Source organism: Macaca mulatta, chromosome 13 (assembly GCF_049350105.2).
Source record: "Macaca mulatta isolate MMU2019108-1 chromosome 13, T2T-MMU8v2.0, whole genome shotgun sequence".
Classification (NCBI taxonomy): Eukaryota; Metazoa; Chordata; class Mammalia; order Primates; family Cercopithecidae; genus Macaca; species Macaca mulatta.
In genome coordinates this window covers 74,156,584-74,179,049 of record NC_133418.1, presented here as the reverse complement: position 1 = coordinate 74,179,049, position 22,466 = coordinate 74,156,584, and the positions used below count along the sequence as shown (strand labels likewise).

Genomic DNA, 22,466 nt, shown 5'->3' with positions numbered 1-22,466 from the left:
TCTCCCTCGGAGAAGAGACCCATCTGCCTAACTGGCTGGGCAGCCTTCAGGAGCCCCACCTGATATGGACATTCAGTAGGGATTTCCCTAGTCTGTCTGGAAAACGAAATCTTTTTGGATTGCTCCTGAGGTGTTTATGGTGAACATGGGAAAATTCCTAGGACATGATTCTTTTCTTTTTCTTTTTCTTTTTTTTTTTTTTGACCCAGTCTTGCTCTGTTACCTAGACTGGAGTACTGTGGCATGATCACAGTGTAGTGTAACCTCTGTCTCCTGGACTCCAGCAACCCTCCCGAGTAGCTGGGAAAACAGGCATATGCCACCATGCCCAGTTAATATTTTTGTACTTTTTGTAAGGATGGGGTTTCACCAGGCTGATCTCCAACTCCTGGCCTCAAGCTATCTGCCTGTCTCAGCACTCCCAAAGTGCTAGAATTTCAGGAATGAGTCACCGTGCCTGGTAGGACATGCTTCTTAATGAACAAAGTCATATGAAGGGTCTTGTCTTGAGGAGGGACCTGGCTCTGTCTTAGGTTGTAGTTGGGTCTCTGTTATAGCTACCTTGGAAGAGACTGACCCTCTAGCCATATCACAATATCCCAAACCTTTGATTGATGTGTGAGGAGGGATACAGTCTCTCTTATTTACTACTACAGCAGCCTGAGGATCTACTTTCAAGAATCTATCTCATCCTCTCCAGCCATAAGGCCCCCTCTCAAGCTATCTCCTCTTATGTTAACTGTCATTCAGCTAGTGCCCTACCCTGGGATACATCCCTTCCCTTTTGATGTCTTCTCTTCCTTGTCTTCTCTTCATTCCTTCATTTTCTAAAGTGGGTGCATTTCAATGTCCTGATGGTTCTGGTTTTTCTCACGTCTCCTCATTAAACTTCCCAGAATGGGCATGGCATATCCGAATGTTCAACACCTCCTCCATGTGAATGGCCCCTAATCTCTCTCTTGAGAACCTGTTCTGCATTCCTCTTTACCTACAGGTTTCTTAAACACTGCAAATACAGGTTTTCTTATTTGCTGCTCAGCAGCCAACACACATTGAGAATGCTGCTCAGTATCCAATAAATGTTTATTGAGAAAATAAATGACTGAGTCTAAAAAAATGATTGAGTCTCCCCTTGTCTGTCATTACCTTTCCTGGTAAAATGCCCATTCCCGGTTGGGCACAGTGGCTCACGCCTGTAATCCCAGCACTTTGGGAGGCTGAGGCAGGCCAATTACCTGAGGTCAGGAGTTTGAGACTGGCCTGGCCAACATGGAGAAACCCCGTCTTTACTAAAAATACAAAAATTAGCCGGGCATGGTGGCAGGCACCTGTAATCCCGGAGGCTGAGTTGCAGTGAGCCGAGATATGCCATTGTATTCCAGCCTGGGCAACAGGGCAAAACTCCATCTCAAAGAAAAAAAAAAAAATCCTATATCCTCAATACCTCCACCCTGTGAATTTATAGAACAAATAAATGAATGAGTTCAAATCAAAACTAAATTTTGCCTGCCCTTATCCAGTACTCTTCCTGCTACTGCACTATCATCAAAGCACAGAGGAGGGAAACAACCTTTAGAATCACATTGATTTAGTTTGCATCTTTGTTCCATCTCTTAACAGGAGGCAGCCTTGGGCAAGTTACTTAGCTTCCTTGAGCCTTCTCTATAAAGAAAAAAATAAAATAAATTAACCTTTTTAAATCAGAAAGAATAATTACTCCAAGTCTACTGTAAAGATTAAATAGCATGTGTAAAATGCCCCAAAGCACCATGTATACACATACTTATAAGCTGTAATCCTATCTAATCCTAACTTTCATATATATATATATACTTTTTTTTTTTCTTTTTTTTTGAGAAAGAGTCTCGCTCTGTCTCCCAGGCTGCAGTGCAGTGGTGCAATCTTGGTTCACTGCAACCTCTGCTTCCTGGGTTCAAGTGATTCTCCTGCCTCAGCTTCACAAGCAGCTGGGATTACAAGTGCCTGCCATCACACTCAGCTAATTTTTGTTTTGTTTTGTCTTGTACTTTTAGCAGAGACAGGGTTTCACCATGTCGGCCAGGCTGGTCTTTAACTCCTGACCTAAAGTGATCCACTCGCCTCAGCCTCCCAAAGTGCTAGGATTACAGGCGTGAGCTACCATGCCTGGCCAACTCTCCTATTTCTTTTAAAGATACATCAACTATCTCATTTAACACTTACAAAAACCCTATCTGTAGATACTTCTATGTCTCCACCTTACAGTTGAGGAATCAGAGGGACTGAGAAAATGACTTATTTGCCCAAGGTCACACAAAAATAAAATCCTAGGCAGTATCACTAGAGTTCATGTAAGAAACATTCTTAGATTGCAAGCTCACTAAGAAAGCCTTATAAAAATTCAGCCCTTACAAAAATTGGCAAGCCACACAGCTCCAAATAAATTGTGCCTTTAGAAGGTGGTCACTACTTATTGAAGTAATAAACAAATATGTTTACCTGTTGAAATCTGACTTCTCAGTTCAATGTTCAACTATATTAGGAGAAAATTTATATCTCTAACAATGCTAAATGCGCAATAAATATTCTTGACTTGAAATATATGCTATAATAAAGAAAACACACTTGGAAATGTTTTTTCCAAACACAGGATGAGTATTGCATGAAACAGGACTTTTAAGATAAAGTGAGAAACAGAAATAATTCAAGGGAAACATGCTTCCCTGAAAATTATATGTCAATATCCCAGAAACCAAGTAAAAATTTCTGTGTCAGAATAAGGAATACATGATCAGGAAATTTGTCTGGCTAATTGAAGTTGAGGCGGTTGCACCTGATGAAAAGGAAATCATCAGAAATGTTTGGATGTTTCCCATAAGAAGCTAAAACATGCATTATACTTCCAGTTGTGGATAGAAATTTAATGCATTTTTACAAGGTACAAAAGGTGAATAATTGTTCTGTCAGTTGATGGCGTGGATTTTAGTTATTTTAATAACTATAACCCAAATGAAGGAAAGCAGAATGGCATATCAGAAAATAGGGGATACAAAACCAAATTGTGGAAAGCAAATTGATTGCTTGTATTAGAAATTAATTATATATTAAATTATATATTATATATTAAATTATCCAGGGTTCTAGATAAAATTAGGAACAAAACCAATATTTTAGAATATTTAAAACTAATATTTAAAATATTAATATTTTAGAAGAGATGTGTATGACTAGCCAAAAGCAAGAATAAATGCAGAATGTCATTGAAAATCTAAAAAAATAAAAAATAAAAACCTGAGGTAAACTTATTATTTCCTCAAAGAATAAGGATGCACATAATGTAGCATAATTTCTCAGAGTTCTATGACAATTATAGTTACATCCTTCCAGGGATAGATATATTATGACTTTCAAAGTTTGTTAATGGATGAAAATAAAAAAAAAAAGAAAAATTTCTAAGTAAAAGTAGTAAGACTTGCTTTTTTGTTTTTTTTTCCTGAGGCAGAGTCTCACTCTGTTACCCAAGCTGGAGTGCAGTGGTGCCATCTTGGCTCAATACAACCTCTGCCTCCCGGGTTCAAGTAATTCTCCTGCCTCGGCTTCCCAAGTAGCTGGGATTATAGGTGTGTGCTAATTTTTGTTTTTTGGTTTTTTAGTAGAGACAGGGTTTCACGATGTTGACCAGGCTGGTCTCGAATTCCTGACCTCAAGTGATCCACCTGCCTCAGCCTCCCAAAGTTCTGGGATTACAGGTATGAGCCACCGTGCCTGGCCAAGTCTTGCTTTTTTGGGGCAAGGAATAGTAATAAATGTAAAAGACCTGTTTTATGGACCTTGGAACAGCTCATGACTTTACTTAGAAGTTTCTAGAGAAATAACTAAAGAATGACATTTCTCCAAAACCAGTTGAAGAACTTTTTAGTTAGATGATGACAGACAAGAAAGTCAAGGTTAATTTGAGATATGCTTGTAGAATCATAAGATCATTAAAGTTCTGGTATGAATAAGAAAAGAGAAAAAGACATGAAGGATTCTGACATTTAGAAGACTAGCAATGGGAAAATGCTTTCACATTCTAAGTTTATTTGTGAATTTAAAAAAAAAATGAAAAAAGAAGTATTGGATTATGTTGTAGATGCTTCTACCAATATGGTTACTATTTTGTCAAGTTGAAGATCTTACTGAATTCATCAAGGATATCTGACTGATGAGACATCTTGGCAAAAATAAATAAATAATTTGGAAGAAGTCACTTAATCTCACTGTGTCTTAACTTATCCACCTATGTAACTACAGGGTTTATTTCCCTAAACAGTATGATATATACTGCTTTATATTTTTTCTAGTGTTAACACTTTAAGCTTATGGAAAAACATGACTACCTACGAGAAAAAAAAAAAAAAAAAAGTAAATTAAATCAGAGTGTTGTGAAGATCCCATGTGTTTTAGCATTCATCAGACTGAAGCCAGTCTCCAAAATATCCAAACAGGGTTTTTGAGAATTTAACTCTTGGATCTGTTCTTCAAGTAGTATAATACGTGGTTTGACATGCATGCTAGACACCTGTTTTTCAGCATGGTACCAAAACAACGGAAATTCTGATGAATTATGTCATTCATTTGAGTTATCACAAATGATTGTTCAAATAACTCTCAACAATAATGAACTTGGACTTCTACAATGTAATTATAAGAAAGTCAGTTGTTCGAAGATATCCAAAATGTTCACCTTTGGCAAGCGATGGATGGGAAGAGTGGTGACAAGAATCTGAAATTTGAAATTAACCTGATGTATTTGTAAGTTTTTCCTAACAATATTGCTGTCCATTAAGGAATGTTTTAAGTGGACTTTCTTAAGCTTGTATAGAGTTGACCTGAAGGATTTAAAAACCACTTCAGTTTATTAAGTGTTTGCTATGCCTGCCATACACATCATAGACTGGAGTATATTTAAATGTCATTAAAATGTACCATTGCATAAGACAGGTATGTTCCTTCCTTGTTCTGAGACAGTTCTGTTTCATGGGTTAGTCAGACACAAACCGGTGTTATCAAATAGAACTGTCACATCTTTGATCCACAATGTTCACCAGTTACATGGAGCTAAGAAAGAAATATACAGAAGCTAATAGAGTTATAAAGAGTCTGGACCAAGAATCATAAGACCCAGTTACGAGTTGTTAAGAGTGAGGGTAAAATATGTCCCTTCAGTTTTCTCATTTTAAATAAGATTAAATGATCTCATCTTTTTTTTTTTCTTTAAAATTGTAAGGCCTTATGCAAAAGGCTGAAAATCTAAATGGCTAAGACTTAATGGAATCCATAGGATTTCAATGAGATTTGGAAAATTCATCAACTATGTGGCACAGAAAACACAGATAGCACACATGTGCTATATTCCATATGGGATATCAGGATCAAAACAAACCAACAAAAAAATGACCATCCAGGTTGATAAATGGAAAAAAGAGGGTAGAGATCTTCTTCCTGATACACCCTCAGACAAGATTTTGCTTCCCTGAAAATTCCACTGAAAGTTAGTTAGAACATTAGAGAAAGTTCATTTCTCTTTTTTTTCTCTCAAGCTTCATAGAGATCCTTTATATTTAAGTTTCAGTTTTGTTTATCTTTAAAGATCTCTTCATGGTTCAGAATTTCTTTTCCAGAATCAATACTTCCCAAAAATTGCTGTTATTTATTAATTTTGTACATTATTTTTCTCATCAAAAAAGATGACTATCAAAAGGAAGCTTCCTACCTTCCTTTCTTTTTCTCTCCCTTTCTGCCCCCTTTGCTCCCTTCTTCCCTTCCTTTCTTTTAAAATTACTGATGGCCCAGATACATTTTCTATTCTTCATAGAAGAAAAGGGAACATGGATTCTTGCAAAAAAGAAAACGGACTTTACTGACCCAGAAAAGAAAACATGTTTTGAATCTCATCCATCTCTTCCACTGGCATTTTAATGTCCTCCCATAATTACATACTGCTTGCTTAGCATGTGTGATCATAGGACCAACTACAGGGATGGCTTCACACTCTTTCATTTATATTCTTTAATGGACTCCAGCCCTGGGGCCAGCAGAGCTAGAATAGAAGACATAGTCTGCCCCTGATATTTCCTGGTGCTTGCCAAGGGTTTTCAGTCAAAAACTCTCCTAGAAATCATTTCCTAAAGATAATCATTCTTAACATCTATCCCCTAGCAGAGATCTCTTACCTGTTCACAAGCACCATACCTCTCACAGAATCAAATAATTGTTTAAAAATGGACTATGGGGCAACTACATGCAGAGCTTATCCATCTACCTTTGCTAGAATACAGAGAAGCATGGAACAGTGGAAGCATATCCAGTATTTTGAATTTTTAAAAACATCATGTGTTTTGATCATATACCCTATGACTGGACTATGGGACCAGCTTCAGGTTTAAAGTAGTGAAGCTGTTTGATGGAAACCTGTAAAACTTAATGAGAATGCTAAGCTCTAGCATCAAAGCCACTGGCTGGCTCAGAAAGGCTGTGGGGACCTGGGCAGAGGCAGACTTTTACATCTTGTGCCGCCTCTTGATAATCTGATTCTTGGATGCTTTGCCCAACTTTACTTAAAGGAGGAAAAAGAAAGAAAAACTAAGCAGGCAGATAGGAATGTCTTTCAACACACTTTTTTCTTAAATTTGAAGAGGATTTTTGTTTGTTGTTTTGCTTTTGATCAAGGAGATGGTAGTGGTAGAAAAATATTCTCTTACTTTTTTTTTTTTTTTTTTCTCTTACCTTTTTAGAATAACTAAGGTCACTTAGTGTGATATGTTGGGACCCGTTTGGATAGATGACTTTTCAGTAACAACTTTAAAGACAGCTTTATATAAAAATATGTTTTCTGTGTTTGCAACCACAGAACTTAAATCCTATTGTAGAGAGGGACCTTAAGGTACACAGAGATTAATCCTTTCACTTGAAAGATGAAAACCCTAGTGCTCATAGATGTTGAATAAAATGCACTGGGTTGCACTCCACATAGACTGGTCAACTTTGATAACTGGGCAATCTAAACAATTAAAAACCGCATCTTATGAAGCCAGTTTTGTTAGTTCCTTCATGCTTCCCACCACTCAAGCTCCCTACTCCTTTTTACTTTAATCTGAAGCATATCTGGTTTGATTGTTTTGTTTGGGTAGAAATATGCAGATTTTGCTTGTGTTTGTATTTTGTATTCTTCTTTCTCTAAAACTATACAAAGACATCTTAATTCTACCTTTGAAGAATCTCTACACTGTATCTTCCAATAGATCTGTTTCAGTATCTTTACATGGAGGCTTAGGCTCTTTTGATCACGTATTCCTATAAAATGCTGATCCGATGCAGTGTTTTCTAGAAATCTCCATGGCAGTGAATAATAAACAGCAGCCTTGATTAGGGTGAAGTTGTTTCCCTTGCATCGTTTGCTTCTGTATCACCTTACATTTACGTTAAAAATGCAGGTCCACTGTTAAATCAGAAGCAGGGGGACATGAAGCTGCAGTTTAATAAGCTCTCAGATGATGCTTATGCGTAAACTTCGATCCACTGACCTACAGGGTAAATTCCAATGCCTTCCTTGCAGCAGTCACATCCTGTCATTACTTTATCCATTTCAACATCATTTATCCAAATTTTTTATCCAGCACAATTGTTGACCTCTTTTCCCTATGCATCTTTTCTCCAGCCACACTAACTCCAAATATACCCCAAACAGATCATTTATTATTTCACACCTGCACCTTTTCCCCAACTTTTCCTGTCTCAACTCTTATCTCGTATCTTTGTTTACTTGGTGACATACTACTTTTCATTCAGTGCCATACTACTTTTCTCAAATGTTACCTCCTTGGGAAAGTCTTTTTCTGAATATTTCTCAGTCACCATCCCTACACTGCATTGCAATAGAATGTAGCATAAATCTCTATTATAGAACCTGTTTCATTTGAATGTAATTACAATGAATCTACACAAAGGTTATAGAATACCTACTATGCCCCAAATTATACCATTAAAGAAATAAAAGTCACAATCTCTACCATCACAAAACTTACTACCAGCTTTTCTCAACCCAAATCCTCATCTAAAACAGAGAAAACAGAAAGTCATTTGAGTATTTCCTCAATTCTCCCAAGAAGGATATATAACTAGCACCATTACATACAACAGATGTCTTAGGCCTTTAGGGTTTCATCTACTTGGGAAACCCCAGTTGATCAAATACTGGTAAAATTACATTATAGTAGCAATAAATGCTATGACAGAGATAATTCAAAGGTGAGATGAAAAAGCAGAAATATCTAATTGAGCGTGTGTTTATCTCTCCTGAACCATGTCTTAATCCTGTTTCTATGCTTATTTAGCATCTAGATCAGTGCCAATTTTGTTGTGGTCACTGAATACATTGTATTATTGAATTAAAGGCACTGTAATTCATTTTTATTGTTGTGAGTCTTTGGAATCTGGCCAAGGGAATGCGAATTATCCATATTTGTAAATCTAGCATCTAGTCAGTGCTTAAGATTCTGTTGGCACTCAGTGAGGGCTTATTGAATAAATGAACACATTTGGAGGAGTTGCCCCATTCTCCAGTAGAAACTCAACAGCAATGATAACAATAACCCAATTAAAAATGGGCTAAGGACTTGAATAAACATTTCCTGAAAGAAGAAATACAAATGGCCAACAGGTATGTAAAAAGATACCCAACGTCAGTAATCACTAGAGAAATGCAAATTAAAACTACAGTGAGATATCACCTCATGCCTGTTAGGCTAGTTATTGTTAAAAAAGACAAAAAAGAAAAAAACAACAACTATTGGAGAGGATGTGGATAAACTGGAAGCTGCGTATACTGTTAGTGAAGATGCAAAATGGTGCAGCAACTCTAGAAAACACTATGAAGGTTCCTCGAGAAAATAAAAATAGAATTAATGTATGATGCAACAATCCCACTTCTGAGTATTTAGCCAAAAGAAATGAAGTCAGAATTTTTAAGAGATATTTGTAATCCTATGATCACTATAGCACTCTTCACAATAGCCAGGATGAGCAAACAACTTAAATGTCCATTGATGGATGAATGGATTTTTAAAAATGTGGTATATACACACAAGGGAGTATTATCTTGTCTTAAAAATGAAGAAAATCGGCCAGGAACCTATAATCCTAGTTTTGGGAGGCCAAGGCAGGCAGATCTCTTGTAATCAGGAGTTCAATACCAGCCTGGCCAACATGGTGAAACCCCGTCTCTATCAAAAAATACAAAAATTAGCCAGGCATGGTGGCATGAGCCTATAATCCCAGCTACCCAGGAGGCTGAGGCAGGAGAATGGTTGAACCCAGGAGGTGGAAGGTGCAGTGAGCTAAGATTATACCACTGCACTCTAGCCTGGCCAACAGAGCAAGACTCTGTTTCAGGGAAAAAAGAAAAAAAAAGAAAAAAGAAAAAAAAAAAGAAGGAAATCCTGCAATATATGTCAACAAGAATGAATCTGAGAACATTATGCCAAGTTAATAAGCCAGTCACAGAAGGATAAATACTGCATGATTCCACTTACAAGAAATACGTAAAACAGTCTACGTCATAGAAGCAAGGAATAGAATTGTGGTTGCCAGGGTCTGGGGGAAGGTAGAAATGGGGTCAATCAATAAATATAAAATTTCATTATGCAAGAAGAATAAATTCCAGAGATCTGCTGTATAACATTGTGCCTATACATAACAATACTATGTTATACATTTAAATATTTGCTAAGTGGGTAGATCCTGTGTGAGCTGCTCATACCTAATAATAATAATAAAATAAAACTTCTTTCATACATTAGAATATATTCATTTGGCTAGATGACATAGTTACCTTTTCCCAAGCCACCCATTAATTTTCCAGTCAATTCTTCCCTCTAAGATTAAAAATTAAAAAATAACAAAGTTTTAGAATTGAAAAAAAGAAATGATAGTTTTAATTTGAGGATCAGAAGTACTATTTAAAGAAAAACTACTATGAATGCAAAAATCTCCCTTTGTGGTTAATCTACATTTATAAGTATTCCACTTGACATTTAATTGCTTCGCATGTTATGTGTATTTCAAAGACAAAAAGAAAGAGTTAATTAAGACTGCAAGTGAAGAGAAAAAATGCTGCATTTTTCTGCGTGGACAGTAGGGGTGGTGGTGGTATTTTCAGTGTTATTGTCATCTAACGAAGCCTAATTTAGTTTGAATATATATTTTGGAACAAATAGCCTCTAAATACAAACTCGGTTGAGGGGAAGAGAGTGTGAAAAGGGATAAAATGCCATAAAATTCTTATGTCCTAAAGAAAATGTGAGAGGCTGGGACAGCTCCTTCTTCTCTGCAAAGCCTGCAGTCAGTTCACTTCAGACAAAGTCGTCTTTTTATAAACATGATGTAAGCATACACTGACAGGCTCTCTGGAAATAATAGTGTTTCTATTTGTGTCAGCTAAAGGCATCCCTTTGTTCATCTAATCACCACGAAAATTTCAAGGCAGGTGTGCTTCAGTTTAGAGAGGTGCCATACTTCATGGGTGCCTCTAAGGGACTCTTCACAAAATTCATGTTGCATAAGCAGCATTTCCCTAAATTGTTTCTTAAGACTGCAAATCCCCAACTGTCCAGCTTATATCCAAGGAAGAGTTTACCTCCTTTAGGGCATAAGCCATTATATTACAAAGTCATTAAAATGGAAATAAATACATAAGTTAGCAAATTGTGGTAAGGTAAAATAATCCTATATAAACCATGGCCTAAAAATAAAGAATATATTCAGAATTCAGCATAAGGATATTACCATACAGAAATGATAATTAACCCAAGTAAACCTGCACATAGTGATTTTCTGCATTTTGGCAAGTGAAAAAATTTTGCTATGAAAGCAGGACTCTAAAAATCAAATAAAAGTATAGGAGACCTAGTTTTAAACTGATATTAAAACACACAGGCATTTTACTTTAATGGTCTTGGGCTTAGGTCCAACTACTTCAGAATCAAAAGCTTATTACTTGGATAGTCAACACCATCATTCCAAGACTGCAGCTGCTCCTAATTTGGATTGTTAGGGGATTATCCCTACAAGAGTCCTCATGGCTCATCTGCCATCAGTGCAATCAGACTAGAAGATCCTGACTTCCATCTCCAGAAAGAAGGCCAAGCCCACCTGGGACCTGGGGGTAAATTAGGGTTTCTGTGGGATCTTGACACTAGCTGTAAGCCTCAGAGTCACTACTGAGCTACAAATTAGCAGTTTTACATTTATTATTTCTAAAATCTGGATTTGAGTTGCAATCAAGGTGCACCCTGACTTAGGTTAATTGGCAGTGTTTAGTGATCCATAAAATAATTGTGCACCAATACTGTTAACGATGACAATATAATATGGTGGTTGACGTGCTCTAGCTCAGTGATTCTTAAACTTTAATATATATATATGCAATCACTTGGGGATCTTACTAAAATGTAGACTCTTTCAGTAGATCATGGGAAGGGGCATGAGTCTTTTCATCTTTAACAAGCTCTTAGGTGATGCATATGCTGCTGGTTCACAGTCCACATCTTGTTTAGCAAATCTCTAGGTATTCTATGAGATGTTCATGGGCTTTATTTCCTTTCAAACTACCTAAAAACTACAGCTTTTAGTTGCATGTCCTTGTTTAAAAATTGTTCCTATATCTTCTATGTAGTTTTATATACATGTGTTGTTAAATAAATAATAAACCAAATAATTATTAAACAATAACTAAAGGTAATGTTAATGAAAGATTGGTTTCAATCCTTGATGATCATACCTTATAGCCTGGATACCTTGGGGAAGAAAACGTTACTGAATAAGGTCAATTTAGTCTTTCAAACAAACATTTCAGACGCTCATATGAGACTCTGCTTGGTTTACAGGTAGTGAACACAGGTAGGGAAGACTAACTGCTTCCGAAAAGTAATACAAAATGAAATCTGATGAAGACAGTGATAACATTCTTAAGAACTAAAATAATTACTTGTATTTGAACTACAAAAATTAAATTCCCAATTCAGTTCCTTAACAAGGTACTCATATTTTTTAAAAATTTCAAGTTTCTTATTTATCTTTACCAATTTTTGATACATTAGATGGCGGATGTCATATTTTAGGATAACAAAATGGAAAGCACACTGGGCTTGCAGTCAAGAAACAGAGGTTTCCTTCTGACTTTTTTTCACATATTAGGGATATGGCTCTGATGATATTATATATAATTTGTGGTCTCCAAGTTAATTCAATTTTCTCACAAAGCTCTTAGAACAGTTAAATGAAACAACCTTTAAAAATGAGACAATGTGTGCGAAATCTCATAAATTCATCTGCAACCAGGACAATTCTCATATTTGTAGGGGTCAGTGTAAAATGAAATCGAGAAGTCTACTGTTCAAAAGTTATTAAGAATTTCAAGATGACAATAAGAAGATATTAAATGAAGAGCAGGGCCCTCCTATGTGTGGGGTCCCACATGACTGCATAGGTCATAAGTCCATGAGAAGGCCCTGTCTGCAAGATAATTGTAGCTAATCCTCACTATATTAATAGAATATTAATAAAGTTTATACTTGATTGAGATATTACAATATACCAGGCACTACTCTCAGAGCTTCAATTACATAGTCTCACTTAATCCTTTAGAGGGGAAAGAAATTAAAGCACAGAAACATCAACTATCTTATCTCAGGTAATACAACCACCAAGTTTAAGGGAGCCAGGATTGGAATCCAGGACTGTCTGATCCTAAAGCCATTCATCTAAACTAATTTAATGCAATGAGTTACCTATAACAAGTTATTGTTTAATTCAAATTTAGAAACTTAGGCTCACAAAAATACATCCATATGTCAAGGGCAATTCACTTATTATGACCTTGATTAAATGACATATGTCAACCTAATGGTCTTATGTCCCTAGTACTCCACAGAGAGCCTGGTACATAGTCCCTTGTCATGTACTATCTATGAAACTAAACACCCAGTCACAATTTTTCTGTGCACAGAATATTTACTCCACAAAGATAAAAATCTCATTTTCCTATTATTCAAAATCACATGCTTCTGAATAAGAGTATTATTTTCATTTAAAAGCAATTAATTTGTTTTAAATGTGTTTCAATAGTGATAATTTTCCTGGGAAAAAAAAGACACCAATTACCATGCACAGAAATACTTTCCTTCCAAACATAAGGACTTTGATCCAAAGATCTAAAGACAAGAGTATATCATCTCATAAAAGAAATTAAGAGGAACTCCAAAATACTCATTTTGTTTTGGATGAATTTCAGATTTTTTAAAAAGACAGCTCAAACTTAGTTAAGTAACAAACTTAAATGTATAAAAAGGTTTTTTTTGCAATGTGTTTTCTGATCCTTCATCTTATTTTTATCTTTCCTATTCTTTTCCAATTGTGATAGTGGAACTAATTCACTGCACTTCAATCCCATATACTATCATGCCCAGTATACAGCTAAGCAAAAAGAGACAAACTCTGACTACTTTATTACCTTCTCTTTGAAATGATTACTAATTTCCTCTGCAAATCTAATTACAGCTTCTGATGTACTATCAGAGGAATTTTTCATACCTCACTTAGGAAGCTTGTATTGTAAATCTATATTTATTTGTCCAACTCTCTCTCCAGATTCCTGAGTGTATTATGTTATTCATCTATATGCCCCAATATCTAGCAGAGAGCCTGGCACATACTCTATATATATGTGTGTGTGTGTGTGTGTGTGTGTGTGTGTGTGTGTGTGTGTGTATATATATATATCTGTACAGAACAGAATAGCCAGATCACTTAGCCCAAATGTACATTATAGTTATTACTAGAACATGGGTAGTAATAATAATAAATATATATATACACACACACACACACACACACACATACATTTATATATATATTTTGAGACAGAGTCTTGCTTTGTCACCCACGCTGGAGTGCAGCTGCACGATTTCGGCTCACTGCAACCTCTACCTCTTGGGTTAAAGTGAGCATGTCTGGCTAAATTTTTGTATTTTTAGTAGACACGGGATTTTACCATGTTGGCCAGGCTGGTCTTGAACTCCTGACTTCAAGTGATCCACTCGTCTTGGTGTCCCGCAGTGCTGGGATTACAGGCGTGAGCCACCCCACGGCCGGCCCATACTAGGTATTTTTAATGTTGATTAATTTAATGTGCACATGCAAGTGTTAATGCATAAGCAAATGGAGCAATTTAAACAAGAAGCTCTGGTAGGTGCTGAAATTAAGAGAAAATGTTCAGTCTCAGACATTGTTCATTGCTGCTTTCTACTGGGCTAAAAAATGTCATATTCTATAAAATGTATCAAGTCCTCAGAATGAAATGTCACTGAACCCCCTGCCAGACCATGCTATGCTAGCTTGATATTTGAAAGTACTACAATTCATTATGCCAACTGCTGATACTGTTCCAGGCTATGGGGCATCTGCTGAAAATGATGGGAAATAAAAATCTGTGGGTCCCCTGGAAGGAAAGATTCTATGTTTGAAAAGCTGAATTCCAGACAAGAACTCACCAGATGCTTTATGGACTGAAGAGCTGGGTTCCATTTCCTTGGGGACCTGAGCAGATGGGGCTCCCTGAATCCAATCTCGAAGAGGAGTGTCTATGGCAAGGTGCCTGGTTTCTGCCCCAGTTGCTTATTTCCCTTGCCTCCACGGCTACAATGCACAGAAGTGAACTTACCCTTAACAATGTATAGAGCCAATACTTTATAAAAATCTAGAAAGTGCTTCTAAATATGTTTTCTGTGCATTCCTGTTTGTATGGTCAGCTACACAGTATGGAAAATAATAGCAAGCATTGTATTAGTTTGCCTTTAGAGGAGGAAAAGTATGCAGGCTGCCAGAGTAGAGAAGAGGTTCACAGAGGTAACAGCTCCGGACCAATTCCATGTGGGGAGTGGGAAGGATTCCACTGAAAGCTCATGTATAACTAACTGAGCATCTGAGAAATATTCCCTGCTGCTTCTTCTTGCTGATCAGATCTTCCCTTCTCTGATATCCCAGCAATCTAGGCTGCGTTTTTCTGTTTTCTTTCCCCTAAAGGTTCCTACAAAGCTCATTTCGTCTAATTTTATCTTTATAAAAATAACGAGAATGAGAGAAGCGAAGTGAGATTATAACATGATATGGGGAGCAACACAGAGTGTCAGTTGTGGGCAAGGATTCCACTGTCAGATTATTTGAGTAGGAGCTTAGTTTTGTTACTAATTATTTCCCCCTAGGTCAGTTACTTCATTTTTCCTGTCTGTATGTCTTCATTTGCCAAATAGGGATAGTATTTGTGTGTACCTCTTTTCATGCTTAGAGTATTACCTTTGGAATTATGAGGCTCTGAGAAACTGGTGGTGCATCCCTCTCCACAATATAATAATCATACTGTATTCAAAAAAGGACTAGTAAAGACAAAATACCAGAAATCCACCAAAAACTTTTTTTTCTTCTTCCATTACTCCCTTGCTGATAGGTTTGAAATACCAAATATCAAATTATTTCACACAGTTTCATGGATTTGTTTTTGAAAAGTTGTTTTACTGTGTTCCTTATGCCCCCAGGCACATGCCTGTTGGGTAACTCTCTGGATGTTGTAGAGATTTTACGAGAAATAAAAAATGCTTAATATATTATTATTATTTCTCTGAATATGCTGACTCCCTTACCCATCCAGCAATAGCTCCTACTTTTCACGTCCATTTTTATAGTGCCCAGTACAATCGTAGGCACATTGAGGCACTATAGCGTTTATGCCATGGGGGTTTGTCTGAACGATCTGATGCAGGTAAAATGCTCTACTAGCAGACTATTAACTCAGGGATGGCACTCACAGCCTCATGTTCTGCTGAGGTCTCATGAGTCCTCATTTGCATAAGGGAATGGTTATTATTACCCTGCATGAGTTATCATGAAGACTTTTAAAAGGAAAGGAGGATTTCTGCAGTGTGCTATTTTACACATGAAAGGAGGCAAGGATAATCGACCTCTGTTTTCATATAAGTACTGAACTATTACATCAGAAAAACTGAAATACATTTCAGTATTCCCAAGATCTAGAAGAAACTAGGCTGGGCCTATAACAAATCAGGTTAATGACACATAAGAATCTGTCAAAGCCTTTGACATTTCCACAAACCCCATCTAGCTTTCTTGTTAAAAATTTCAAAGCAAAACTATCATCTTCCATGTTTTAAATCAGGTAGAAAAAAATTTCTTTCTATACCTGAACTTCTGCCAAAAATATTAAGCCCATTTGCCTATCCTAGATAGGCTAAACCAGACTCTCTCTGAGTCACTAAACCAAGACCCTGCCTCTAGGAAGACAGCACAGAGAAGCCAGAAAATTGTCACTCTGCCCCGAGGCATCATCTCTAGTGCTCACTAGGCTGTAGAGAATAGAATAGTCAGAGCACTTAGCTCAAATATATACTATTGTTATTACAAGAACATGGCTATTCTGTGAGTCAGCCCATTCCAGCTGACACGACAAAATGACATACTGTATAGTGCATACTGATCCTACATGAAACACTTTTAATATAAAAGTTAGCCCATAGCCACAGTCAGTCCGACACTGGTCAAAACCTGAGTATCAGCTGCGCATCAGCCTGGCCAATGCATAAGTCCTTGAGTGAAGGGACATCTCTGTATTTTATCATAGGCTATTAATCTTGTGGGCATTAGCTAAACCTATCTTAAAATGGTTCATACAAGTGAAGACATATCACCACATAAAATCAAGATAGTATTATCCATATTTATATAATGATATGGTAAGTAAAAATATGTGGATCTGTATGGAAAACGTTTAGGAAAAAGTGAAGTGGGAAAGCAAAAAGCAACTGTCTTCCCTAAAGAGTGAAGGATGAGGCATGTGGGAAGGTCAGTGTAAGTAAATTGTAAAATGGTACCAAGCAGGATATGGACCATTACTAATAATAAGAGAAGAGAGGCAATAAGTCAGGGACCTCAACAAGCAAAAGACTAGAGGAAATGAAAACCTGGGGTAAATTGTTTCATCATGACTTTGGAGTCCATGTGAGTTCTCTGCCAACTAAAGCAGCCCTCCCTCCTCTCATCTGGCATGATTTCCAGGTGTCACTGAAGATCTCTTTTTCCTCCAAGTTCCTGCTAGGTTACTTTATCCATCAGGTCCAAAGCCTTTTATTCCAAAACTGGAATAAATTAGAATGCAAATTCTGCTATGAGATTTTGTTCTTACATGTAAATGACAGATATTCTATTCCTCTCTGAGCAAAGAGGGAAATAAGAACAAGAAAGACACTTGAGTACCCAAATTTGATGAGCATGGTCAACCACACAAGGGCATAAATTGAGAAGCTTTCAAAACTTTCTAAAAGTTTCTCTGTTGTCCAAAAGAAGAAAGATAGGGATTAAGGGGCATTTGCAGGAGTGAAATATTTCATCTCTTTCCCAGCATTGATACATTGATGCTGGTACACTGTGATGCGGGCACTTCATATGGCAGAGGAGATCGCACAGATTTCATCAAGGAATCAATCATTTTCTCCACAGTGAGCAAAAATGCTTACATAGGATAGGATATTTTTCAAACCTCATCTACCTCAATAGCATCTTCCAAATTTGTGGTAATAAATGTTTCTAAGTGTAATTAAAGGCTGAGCCGATCTAATTAGGTTGATGAAATTTTCAGTGGGACTTAATTCCCTTTAGCATTTCAATCTTTTTTTTTTTTTTTTGGTCTCTCTCTCTCTCTCTCTCTCTCTCTCTCTCTCTAGAATACTTCCTTAAGCTTAATCTGAGCAATTTTTAGTGGCAGCATTCTAAGTTACCTCACACAGGCAGTGTCTCCACTCTGATTGTAAAACTTCCAGCAGGTACATGTGACTAAAAATAAACTTCAAATAAAGGATTCTAGGTTGTTTTATTCAACACACAGTCCTTTACTACCTCTTCAGTTTCATTTCCTTACTAACAAACTATGCTAAATAATGTTCACTCTGCCGGAGGGAAATAAGTGTTTCAGAGCATTCGGGGGCACAAAGAGACCAGGAAATGCATAATAATTGCAGGAACAGTTCTGAGGGGGAGATTAATGAGGGAGCGCCATGACCCTTCCTGATAGGTCAGTGACTACAGAAACACTTAGGAAGAAAATATTGGGGTAGAAACACATACTAGTGAGATTTTCATCTACCTTTAAAGATTCTTAAAATATATCTGGTGAACACCTGAAGAATTAACTGTGAGACTTTTCTACAGGAAAATGCTTTCCAAGTGGTCTAGGTAAATGGGCAAGATGTCCTCAAATAGAGTCTGAGCATCTCAGACAACATGATTTCTCTTTCTGCAAGGTTTTATAATCTCCTCTCCTTTTGTAGCAGTCACTCAAAAACTGCTTGTTAGAAAATTTAATTAAATATAAAATGATCGAAAATTCTTAAGCAACATATATTTCAGCTTTCACTCAGTGTTATGAAAATGAAAAGAATATAAACAGGTATTTCTGTCAAAACATAGTGTTGCCTTTGCAAAAATCAGATTTAAAAAGCGTATTTTTAAAAGACCTGCTATCCTCTAAGAATTTCATAGGTATGGGCTGTAAATAATGGCAATTTATTATTTACAATTTTTCTTTAACTTTCTTTTCAAATTTAAACTTGTGAGTCATTTTTCAATGACTACAAATATTTTCCCAGACTTTGATTTACTTGTGATGAACATATGAATCATTAAAAAAAAAAAAAAAAAAAAAAAAAAAAAAAAACTACTTTGATCTCTATTTGATTTCCTGGCCATTCAAGGTTCCTTGTCATTTTAAACAAAGCACCATATAAAGTTCAGGTTAGTTTTCACCAAATTATTTTGAACTAATCTTATTTTATTTTGAAATTTGATAATCACATACATAAAAGTAACTTTCCAATTGAGGATTAGTTGTTCTATATGCAAGCAAAGTCTCATTTCAAATAGACATTATTAAAAGGTAAAAAGGGAAAGACCTAAGTTGCATCTAATGAATATGAGATTATAGGTTGTTTCAATATGTTGAGTGATTTCCTTTTTTTTTCTTTAATCTTTAAGGAATAAATGTGTAAATTCGTGAAAGTGGTATTTTTATACCTTGAGTGCCATTGTTTACAATGAAATAGAACCAGCCATTTAAATATTATATTTCACTTGATAGGGTGTTGTATTTTAATCCTCCTGGACCCCCTCATTACTCTTGGTCAAGTAACTTCTCTAGGTCTGTTTCCCCAAAAGAAGAAAGTTGAACTTAGAAAATGATTTCCAGGATCTTTTCTATTCTAACACTCCAAAATTTCTCCCATAACTTTCAGACAAGGTGTTATTAGAATCTCCTTCAAGACTGGTTATGCTAAGAGGGACTACATACTAGACTGAAAACAAAAATGTTATCAGCCAGTAAATGAAGTCATATTAAGGGTTTACACATGCAGTGTGGTATAGGCCAGGAAGTCCAAGCTAGAGTTCAGGAAAATTTACATAGACTTTACTGTTAAGAGAGATTCTATGAGAATGAACATGGGTATATCCCTCTCTTTTCAGTAACTCCACAAAGCTGACCATTTGAAATAAGGCGATTTAACTCAGAATCCATGATACTTTGTCACTATTTCATTTCAGAAGTAACAAGAGCAGGGACTTCTAAATAGATAACAGTTCAGACATGGATGGAAACTATGAACAACTAAACAGCCCTCCAAAGTGCTGGGATTACAGGCTTGAACCACCACACTCAGCACTTTGGGAGACCGACGTGGGCACATCACTTGAGGTCAGTAGTTCAAGACCATCCTGGCCAACACACAGTGAAACCCGTCACTACTAAAAATACAAAAATTAGCTGGATGTGGTGGTGCATGCCTCTAGTCCCAGCTACTTGGGAAGTTAAGGCAGGAGAATTGCTTGAACCCGGGAGGTGGAGATTGCAGTGAGCCAAGATCATGCCACTGCACTCCAGCCTGGGCAACAGAGCAAGACTCCATCTCTTAAAAAAAAAAAGAAAGAGAAAGCCCTCCAAGTTAGGTATGTTTTGATTTATAGACTAATTGTGCCGATATCCTTCCAAACTATAGTGCATCAGAAGAAATAAAATGAAAAAGATTACACAAGTCAAGAAAAAAGTGACCATGTTTCCTCAAACACATAACACACACACCCCAGATGCAGAAGACAGAGGTGGAAGGTGTCTAATCAATAAAAAAGAGTGAATTGTATCCAAACCCCATAGTGACAACAGCACGAGTGAATCTTCCTTTTATGAATTTACCAGCTGTGAACTAACATGGCACTTGGAAGACCACCTGACTTATTTTTTGGTATTGTGGTTTTTTTGTGGTTAAAAGGCCTATATATATATATATATATATAAAAAGAATACTAAGGTAAGGAATCTTTATCAGTTCATAAATTAGAGGTGTTAATCTGAAGCACAGTTTAATCTCAAACTGTTATTTTAGAGTTATTTTAGATTAAGGCAATTAACTGCAGCTTTATACACACACAAAAAAACTGCTTCACTTATGCAGAATTATCAGAAGATTATGTGTCTCAGCTGAACTCAGGGATTCACTGCAGAAATCCTCTTTTTTTTTTTTTTTTTTTTTTTATGATGCCCAAAAGAATTCTTTAGTTAGATTCCCATTTCTGCTAGAGATCCCTCGATTCCCCTTCTTTTTTCCAATCCAAGCAGGATTACTGTTCTCTAGATAAAGCAGGATGTAGGGACTGATTATACTTGGTCTGGCTCACAGTAAAAATGAGGAAGTTGGTACGGGTGATTGAGGATGTGGCTCTGCCCTCCACTTTCCATCACTAGAACGGAGTTTCGGAAATCTTCTAATAAAATCTAAGCATTCTTTTACCACACCTGATATACTTTCTCCGTCCCTGCCTGCGTCCATCAGTCACTGTCTGAGGTGCTCACGTTCTGACTCTTCTGTGTTTCTCTCCTTGTCTTCTAGAACTCTCACTCATCTCACGCGCTTTTTAAATCAAATAACTGTGTTAAATAATTTAATACTTCAATCCTCACAGTCTATTATACATTTGTAAACATTGTTTTAGTTTATAACATATTTGAGAGTTTGTACAATCTTTTAGGAACTCTAACAAACATTTCTCTTGCAACAAGGCTCTTAACTATGGTAGTTAAGGGCACAAGGGACACTGAAATCAGACTTCCTCAATTAACCTTTAGACTTTAATACTTATTAGTTGTGCGACCTTCCCCAAGAAACTTACCTGCTTCAAATCTCAGTTTGTCTGAAACATGCAGATAATAAAATGTCTACCTATATTGTGAGGATTCCTATAAAGCTCTTAGAATAGCACAAAATAACAGCTCTGGAAATATTAGTACTATAGTAATAATAAATAATAATAATAATAATTAGATTATCATCCTCTACACAGCTTAACACAAACCTGGATCATACTACATATTTGTAACCAGTAAAAGTTACTTTCTGAAAGGTAATCTATCACTCCTACTACAAAGCATGGGTAGGTTTGGCCTTACAGAACTGCACCTCCTCATGTTTGTTAAAACTATTGCACTTTTAAATCTCCCTCAGGACTATTCTATATACATCCACATACCGGGCAACATATCAACCAGTATATTCACATAAAGAGAAGACAGGGAAAGATAATTCAGTAGTAATTGTTTTTCTCTAACGCTTAACTGAATCGTTTATATGATTAAATTATTTACTTTAGAATAAATCTAAGTACATCACTGCTTATCAACAGCACCTATGGCTAACAGTTAGTTAATTCAAAGTTATTTAACTTTGATTTTTAGAAATCTATGCAATTAAATTGTAGCCATACAATGTTAAGAGGAACCTCTGGTTCCAGTAGCCCAAAGAAATTGGATTGTGTCTGAATGATTTTTTTTTTTTTTTTGAGACGGAGTCTTGCTCTGTCGCCCAGGCTGGAGTGCAATGGCCGGATCTCAGCTCACTGCAAGCTCCGCCTCCCGGGTTTACGCCATTCTCCTGCCTCAGCCTCCTGAGTAGCTGGGACTACAGGCGCCTGCCACCTCGCCCGGCTAGTTTTTTATATTTTTTAGTAGAGACGGGGTTTCACCGGGTTAGCCAGGATGGTCTGGATCTCCTGACCTCGTGATCCGCCCCTCTCAGCCTCCCAAAGTGCTGGGATTACAGGCTTGAGCCACCGCGCCCGGCTGAATGAAATTTTTTAAAGGTAGCTTTTATGGAAAATATTCATTAAAAAATGAAATTCAGGAACTTCCCCCAAACCCAATAAATCCCAATATTATACAAAGTTACAATAGGCAACTACAGCTGATAATGAAGGATGAAATTATTGATATCATTTAGTTTGACGTTCTTGCTCAGATAAATATCAAGTAAATTCATCAGATAACAAATGAAACAGTTTTACTT

General features: G+C 36.6%; 1 protein-coding gene across 20 annotated transcripts in view; it reads right to left on the bottom strand.

The window, feature by feature from the left end:
* The window catches only part of NRXN1 (neurexin 1), a 1,126,307-nt gene that overhangs the window by 686,152 nt on the left and 417,689 nt on the right, over positions 1-22,466 (bottom strand). The window lies entirely within an intron of this gene.